The sequence below is a fragment of the Phyllobates terribilis genome, unplaced genomic scaffold (assembly GCF_046119375.1).
Source record: "Phyllobates terribilis strain yellow unplaced genomic scaffold, ASM4611937v1 Scaffold_4__5_contigs__length_816908805, whole genome shotgun sequence".
NCBI classification, from domain to species: Eukaryota; Metazoa; Chordata; class Amphibia; order Anura; family Dendrobatidae; genus Phyllobates; species Phyllobates terribilis.
This window is the reverse complement of record NW_027362764.1, coordinates 600,006,297-600,014,883: the sequence shown is the minus strand read 5'-3', so window position 1 is coordinate 600,014,883 and position 8,587 is coordinate 600,006,297. Positions and strand designations below refer to the sequence as shown.

The 8,587-nt window shown below is 41.0% G+C and overlaps 1 pseudogene; it reads right to left on the bottom strand.

Moving 5' to 3' along the window:
• Positions 1–323: 323 nt before the first annotated feature.
• The window catches only part of LOC141264698 (meprin A subunit beta-like), a 78,175-nt pseudogene continuing 69,911 nt past the window's right edge, over positions 324–8,587 (bottom strand).

Here is an 8,587-nt window from a genome sequence, read left to right as displayed (position 1 = left end):
TGCATAATAAAAATTTGTGAGCTTCTGTCATTATTATATTAGTATTTTCTGATAAAATTAATATATTTGGTGCCTTGACTAGTGTAAATTCCCTGGGTAGGCCCTTGTCAAGGGTATGGCCACTGGCCAGGATTGGGAACATAAAAGACTTGTAGATTTATTTTTTTCATCATTAACTCACATGTTTAGGGTAATCCAACCTGTAATTAAACCCTGACACTTTGTCCCCTGTGTTCTGGACACAATGTTATACACAAAAAGCAACATACAAAATTGAAGGATAGATAGTGACACTGTGCATGGCCAAACTAGGTTTGGGTGGCTCATAGACCTAGGCAGATAAATTTGTAATAAGCCCCAGCGCAGGAAATTTCAGGGATTCTCCTGAATTTACAGGAAGCAACAAAACAATATGCCTGATCACAGAATAAGTAACAAGGATAATTTGGTAAACCTTTTTGCCAATATAAAAGTACATTCATGATCTTCACTTTACCTGCAAACTCTGTTGGAATTCTCCAAAATGCAAACGCCATCATTGTAGCACACATTCTCCTTACAAAGTTCAGGTTTTGGTGCTGGAGTACTAATTGGTGAAGGTATAGGCTGTGATTTTGTTAGATTGGAGATGTCTGTTGGGAGATTTTAAAAGTAATATACAATTATATTAGATTAAAAGTAGAATGGAATGTATAAATATTTTGTTGAATTACCACGTCCCAAAATGTGTTTCTTCTTAATGATCAAAAGTTTAATATAGCCCTAGACAGCACTATAAAAATTGCATGATGATACATTTTTTTCTAGTACAGAATTGTGATATTTAAACAAAAATGTAATGTCAAATATAAAAAAATAAATTTAAAGGGAACCTGTCATCATGAAATTACAGTCCAATCTGCAGGCACCGTGTTATAAGCAGGAAGATCGAATGAGATTGATATCTATTTTTCTGAGAAAGGATTCTGTATAACCTGCTTTTTCATCATTTTCAGGTATTTTCAGTCCACTGGCCGGTCCTATCAGTGACTGACAGTTATCACTGACTGCACTCTTATGCAAAGCAGCTGTCAATCACTGATAGGACCGCCCACTGGACCGAAAATCCCAGGTAAGAGCAGAGGATTAAATGATGAAAATGCGGGAATACTGAATCTTTTCTCACAAAACTATATATCAAACACTCCGCTCTCCCTGCTTTGTAATATGGTGCCTGTGTGTCACCCCAGGCCTGGATGCCACAAATAATAAAGGCTGTGTCTGAGAGCAGGAGAGAGGTTCCCTGGTTAGGGACAATTAGCATACAGCACCTCCTGTCCCAGGCCAGTAGTGGGAGCTGGCAGCCCCTATAAAAGCTGGAACTGGGGGCAGGGTTAGTGAGAACTGGACGACCTAGCTCAGGAGTGACACTAGTCCCAGAGAAGGAGCGACAGTTCAGCTGTAGCTGAGGAGGTCGTGAGGCAGTGGAGGAACTGCTAGCCAGGGACGTATGGTGCCGAGAGCCTGTCCTGGCAGAAAGGGAGAATAATCTACCGGACATTGGGGTCCGAGGCTGTAAAGACTAAGTACAGCAGCAGAGAACCAATCCGCGAGGGATTTCATGTCCTTGGCCTAAAAAGCCCGGAGGCTCCGCCACAACAGAAAGGACCAGCAAAGCCAAGAGAGGCCAGAGGTAAAAGGAGCCCAAGTTGCAAGCCATACGGGTGAGAATACACGGCACATTCAGGGACGTGGGCTATTTTACTACTAAAGGGGGAACTAGTCAGAAAGAGCATAGAGAGCACAGTAGGCCTACTCCCTCACCCTGACCAGAGGGGCTTCCCGAGTGTTCTCAGACATCCAGGCCCCCTTCTAGCCGGTACTGTTGTTGGGTCATTACCATCTGTTATAATAAAGACCCTGAACTGTTTAAGCGGACTCTGCATTCTGACCGTCGCGGACGGAATCATCACCCCCAACATCCACCTACACTGCCCTGGGGCTACACTCCTCCCGTGGGGAGTTATTCTACCTCTGTGCTGCACACCAACACCAGCCCCAGTGGCCTGCCCTGCAGCGGCGGTTATCCCTGACCGCAATCCACGGGTGGCGTAGTCGGACATTTAAAACACTGATAAATAGACCGCCACAATTTGGTCTGACCACCCTGAGCCATGGGATCGGGTTGCCACTACTACCCCCAGCATCGTACAGAAGCCCGTTTCCGGGTACCCCAAGGCCCAGGGGGCGAGTCACCTGCAGATTGGACTGCATTTTCATGGTAACAAGTTCCTTTTAACACAAAAACTGAATTTAAACAATAGGCCATTTTCTGATAATAAATTTCTTTAAAGCGTAACAGTCATTTTAATTTATATTTCATAAATCAATACTACACGTGAAAGTAAGCAACTTTGTAATATATCTTATCAGAGAAATCTGCTTCTTTCTCTGCCAAAATTGATCAGTCATTATCAAAAGTCTCTATTCTGAGGTAAAATCTGCATTCAGTGAAGAGACTTTCCCATTACTGAGATAGGAGATGGCAGAAGTGTACTAATTCAGCATCTATCATCCACTCCTTGTTTTGGCTCCCACTCCTGAGAAAAAATACTGACCGAATACTGATAGTGGGGCCATGGCCTTAGACCTCTTTCAGACATCAGTAATTTTACGGCATGAGTTTCATCAGTGTTTTTCATCTGAGTTTCATCAGTGTTTGGTCAGTGTGTCAGATGTTATCTTCAGTGTTTCATCAGTGATTTTCACAAATTGAAAATAAATAAATGGCAAATCGTCTCCTATCCATTACAGTGTTAATCAAGAACAGCACACAGACTGCACACTGATGACTTCTGTGTGCTGTCCTGGATTTTCATAGACCCATACACTGATGGTGCATGGATGCCATGTGTGTGATGAATTTTTCACAGACCATAGACTTGTATTGGCACTACTGGGAAAAAAAAGGGACATGTGAATAGCCCCATAGATTATAACACAGAACACATCGGAATGAGACTTATTACTGCGTAGTACTACAATTTTTCTGCCAAATTACAGTAAATCACATTTAGATTATTAAATATCACCCAATCTTTCCTTGGGTTGAAGTTCTCAGTTTTTTAATTAATAAAGGACAATTTATTACATCAGCCCTATTAGAACCTTAGGCCACCTTCATGTACTCAGTTTTTGGTCAGTATTTTACATCAGTATTTGGAAACCAAAGTCAGGAATGGAACAATCAGAGGAAAAGTATAATAGAAACACGTCACCACTTCTGTATTCATCACCCACTCCTGGTTATGGCTCACAAACATTGATGTAAAATACTGACCAAATACTGAACGTGTGCACGTGGCCTTAGAATTCATTCATAAGAGTATATATATAACAGTATATTACTGTTTTTGTATGAGTGCACTCAGTGTATTACATTGACAGCCACTGACACAATATATCATGCAAATGTGCACACGTCAGTTTTTTACTGACTGATGGTCCACATAAAGCGAAGAAATTTCCTATTTTGGTCAATTTTGAGGACAGAATTCATTTATTCAAGTGAATGGGTTAAAAAGAAAAACAGACTGCACACTGACAGCATCCTAATTGCATCTTAGGTTATGTGGGCATGTTCAGTATTTGATTGCAGAAATTTCTGCAAGGTTTCTGCACCTCTTGGCAGCAAAAATGCTGCGGAAAAAATGTGCGTTTTTTTGCATGCGTTTTTGTACAGCAATGAATGCTTTTTGGAGCTAAATAAAGATATTTGAAAAAAGAATCGTGGGACATCGCTTTAACCCTTGGATTACCATCGGACCTGGGGTAAGTATATTGGTTAATTTAATTGATTAAAGAATGTGTCTGTTGTATTTCAAATAAAGTAATTTATTCTGTGTGTGTTAATTTAACTCTTTTCTTACAGGTTTAGTAATGATGGTGTCTGGTTGGCACCTCTTTATCACTAAACAAAAGGCTTGGTGTCAGCGAACCCTAATCCCATAAACCCTAATCCCATTAGCCCTAATTCCCATTCATGTAATTTCTGGGGCAGCTGAGGGCTGCTATTTTTAGTCTAGGAAGGGGTCATTAGGCCAACATGTTCCCTGGCTATTAATAACAGCTCACAGCTGTTTGATTAGCCACTACGTCGCCACGATCAGCAAGCAGCAGCGCTTTAGACGCAGCGCATTTTCACTGCATCCAAAACACTGTGTTCTAATGCCGCACTTGTTTTGTCAGTACATGCAGATCCACCACATGTAATGACACTTCAGTTGGTTAAAATCTGCAGCAAAGACTAGTGTCATGCTGCGTGTGAGTTTGGGTACATGGCCATGATCAGGAAATGCTGTTGGTTTGCGTATTTATGCAGCATCAAACCCGCAGCGGCCAGATGTTACAGTATGCTATTTCTAGAAATCCCATGTTCACTATGCGTGCATCTGAGGCAGTGGATCACCTACAGACACTGACATGCGGCAAGTCTTTCAGGAGCAGCATGTCAATTTCTCTTGCAGAGTCACTAGTCTCTGCAACAGAAATTTGACCACTAGAATGTATTGAATGCGGTAAATCCGCATGGTTCAGTGAACACATGTGGATTTACCTGCGTTCAATAGAACACAGCAATTTGTACGCAGCAAAAATATACTGCGTCCAAAGGGCTGCTATGTCCGGATAGTGGGCACATACTCTTAAATTAAAAAAAATGGCGTGGACTCCCGCGTCTTTTTCATAACCAGCAGAGGGAAACCCAACCATTTGGGGCTGATACTACTAGCCGGGGAAGGGGCCATTAGCCATAAATGTTCCCTGGCTATTAATAACAGCCACAGCTGTTTGCTTAGCTTTTACTGGCTAGATTACAGGGGTACCCCAGAAAAAAATTGACGTAGGGTCCCCATATAAAATCTAACCAGCAAAGGCTAGGCAGACAGCTGCGGCCTGATATTAATAGCCAAGTAAGGGGCCATGGATCCTGTTCCCCTCCAAGACTAATGATATCAGCTCTCAGCAACCCCAGAACTGGCGCATCCATAAGATACGCCAAATCTGGCTCTTAGCCTCCACTCTTCCCACTTTGCGAAGGGGAAGTGGCAAGTGGGTTAATAGGGTTGAGCTTCATCTCAGCCTTGTATTGGCAGCTGACATGAAGCCCAGGTTAGTAATGAAGGGGCCCATTACTAATACCGTACTAACAATTTTTAAATAAAGACATGGCCAGAATAAAGTTTTGTATTTTAAATAAAATTAAACATGGTTTTAATCATTTATTTAACAATAAAAAACACAGTATACTCACCTAACGCCTAATCCGCTGAAGCCATTGTCACCTGTAAAACAAATATAAAAAACAGCCATATCCCTCACCTGTCCACAGTGATGATATAATCTAAAGTGTCCCACGACGATCTGTGTCACTTCTAGAGCAGTCACATCAGCAATCACCGGTGTGACTGTTCTAGAGGACAGCACTCTATACACTGACAGGAGTGTAATCACTCCTGTCAGTGTATAGTGCTGAGCTCCCGGGACGGAGGTCACTGGAGTTCAATCAGCTGATGATCAGCTAAGAGCTCTGGTTATCTCACTTGCTGGATCAGTATTGCGTGAGAAAATTCTCAAGCAGCATCGGTGCCGTAAGTGTGCCATAAGTGAGGTCACCGGGACCCTCAGATGATCATCAGCTGATTGAACTTCAGTGACCTCAGTCCTGGCAGTTCAGCGCTATAAACTACCGGGAGCAATCACGCTCCCGTCAGTGTATAGAGTGCTGCCGGGATATCGGATCACCGTGGGATATCGGATCACCGTGGGATATCGTGATGACGGCGGACAGGTGAATATATGGCGTTTTTTATTTTAATAGCAATTTATTTTAACTTTTTTTTAAACTTTTTTTTTTATACTGCGCACAGACGCCGGCTGAGGAGACTACTCCTCCCCTCAGCCGTGCCTGCTCCCGCTATTATCAGCGGGAGCGGCCGCAGGATGATTGAAGGAGTATTCTCTCATGGGCATCAAATATGCAGCAAACATCCACAGCAAATCCGCAAATATTTTTATACCTGCGTTTTTGGTGCGGATTTGACTGACTCAATTGAAGTCAATGGCTGAAAAATACTGCAAAAACGCACAAAGAATTGACATGCTGCAGATTTAAACACAATGACAATCCTGACAGGAAAATTCCTGATCATGTGCACAACACTTCAGGATTGTCGTTGCATTAGCTGTCACAAGGAATCCCTAGCGTTTTTGGCCCATTTCCGCGCAGAAAAAAAATTGAAAAAACGCACCAAAAACGTGCTGTGTGCACATAGCCTAAATCCAGTCTGTTTTTTACTGACTAATAGGAGAAACTTGGAAAACCTCCATGAGTTTTGTTGCATACAAGAATACTGATGAAACTCTGATGGTAAATGCATACATACTGATCATGCCATATTTGAGTTTTATCTAGTTTTATGTACAACAGAAAAACTCTAAAATGCCAATCATAAAAGCAAAGAAATAATAACTATTAAAATTTGTAACAGAAGACAAACGTTTAAAGGAACTTTGTCAGTACAGAAAGATTGTTCAAACCAAGCACAGGCGCTCAGTGCACTATGATGAAGCAAAACATTTACAGGTGCATCTCACTAAATTAGAATATCATCAAAAACTTAATCTATTTTAGTTCTTCAATACAAAAAGTGAAACTCATATATTATATAGAGTCATTACAAACAGAGTGATCTATTTCAAGTGTTTATTTCTGTTAATGTTGATGATTATGGCTTACAGCCAATGAAAACACAAAAGTCATTATCTCAGTAAATTAGAATACTTTATAACACCAGCTTGAAAAATGTTTTTAAAATCCGTAATGTTGGCCTACTGAAATGTATGTTCAGTAAATGCACTCAATACTTGGTTGGGGCTGCTTTTGCATCAATTACTGCATCAATGCGGCGTGGCATGGAGGCGATCAGCCTGTGGCACTGCTGAGGTGTTATGGAAGCCCAGGTTGCTTTGATAGAAGTCTTCGGCTCGTCTGCATTGTTGGGTCTGGTGTCTCTCATCTTCCTCTTGACAATACCCCATAGATTCTCTATGGGGTTAAGTTTAGGCGAGTTTGCTGGCCAATCAAGCACAGTGATACTGTTGTGTGTAAACTAGGTGTGGCAGTGTGGACAGGTGCCAAGTCCTGCTGGACAATGACATTTCCATCTCCAAAAAGCTTGTCAGCAGAAGGAAGCATGAAGTGCTCTAAAATTTCCTGGTAGACGGCTGCGCTGACTTTGGTCTTGATAAAACACAGTGGACCTACACCAGCAGATGACATGGCTCCCCAAACCATCACTGATTGTAGAAACTTCACACTAGACCTCAATCAGCTTGGGTTGTGTGCCTCTCCACTCTTCCTCCAGACTCTGGGACCTTGATTTCCAAATGAAATGCAAATTTACTTTGCATTTACTTTGTGTCAATGACTACCTTCTGGACATCTGTCAATTCAGTAGTCTTCCCCATGATTGTGGAGCCTACTGAAACAGGGACGGACCCTTTTAAACACTTAGGAAGCCTTTGCAGGTGTTTTTTGTTAATTATTCTAATTTACTGAGATAATGACTTTTGTGTTTCATTGGCTGTAATTCATAATCATTAACATTAATAGAAAAAAAAACACTTGAAATAGATCACTCTGTGTGTAATGACTCTATATAATATGAGTTTCACTTTTTGTATTGAAGAACTGAAATAAATAAATTTTTTGATGATATTCTAATTTAGTGAGATGTACCTATAAGTGTTTTCCCTTTATCTTTTATTTATTTATTATTTATCTCCACCATCCCCTTTTTTATTGATATCTGTGGCTTCTTAAAGTCTGAGAAGAGCGGAGATAGATGGATACATTTTGTATGCCAGTTTTGAGCTAACGTGCTAGAGTAATATGTGCCGAAGAAGACCATTCATGTTGAACTGGGCACATGCTGTAATAGTGGCTGCAGAGCAGAATAAAACTTTATTTTAATTTTGCCTTTCCGTTGCGATATTAGCAATCAAAGTATTTGTCACTTAATGAGTTAACTTTTATGATGTCCCAAGTGGGTGTTGCCAGATAGCAAACTCATACTGGGAGAACAAGTACACCCCACCCAGTGATAAGTATCTAATGACACCTACTTGGACTTAACTAAAGTTAACTGATTGGATGCCAAATACTTTTATTGCTAATTGGTGAAAGGCTCTCTTTAATTTGCCTTTCAATCAATTTGGCACATCTTTCATCTGATATGTATGTGCCAGCATCAGAACTGAACTCCAGTCATGGACTAAAGGATATTTTTGTCTCGATTTATGTTATTTTTGTGGTGTAAATTATGATGAATTTATTGGGTTGAATTTGAGCATGCCTCTCTTTACTCACATTTTCAAAATACATAATGGTGCTGTAGTGACAATTTATTTTGATGTTTCAACCCTTCTAGGTTTTTATAATAGAGTCACAACTAGAGATGAGCGTTGTTCTACTCGAACTGTTCGCCAATCTCAAATTCGAGCTGTTTTGGGCGGTGTTCGAGCCGTTCGGCGAACACGAACGATTTGA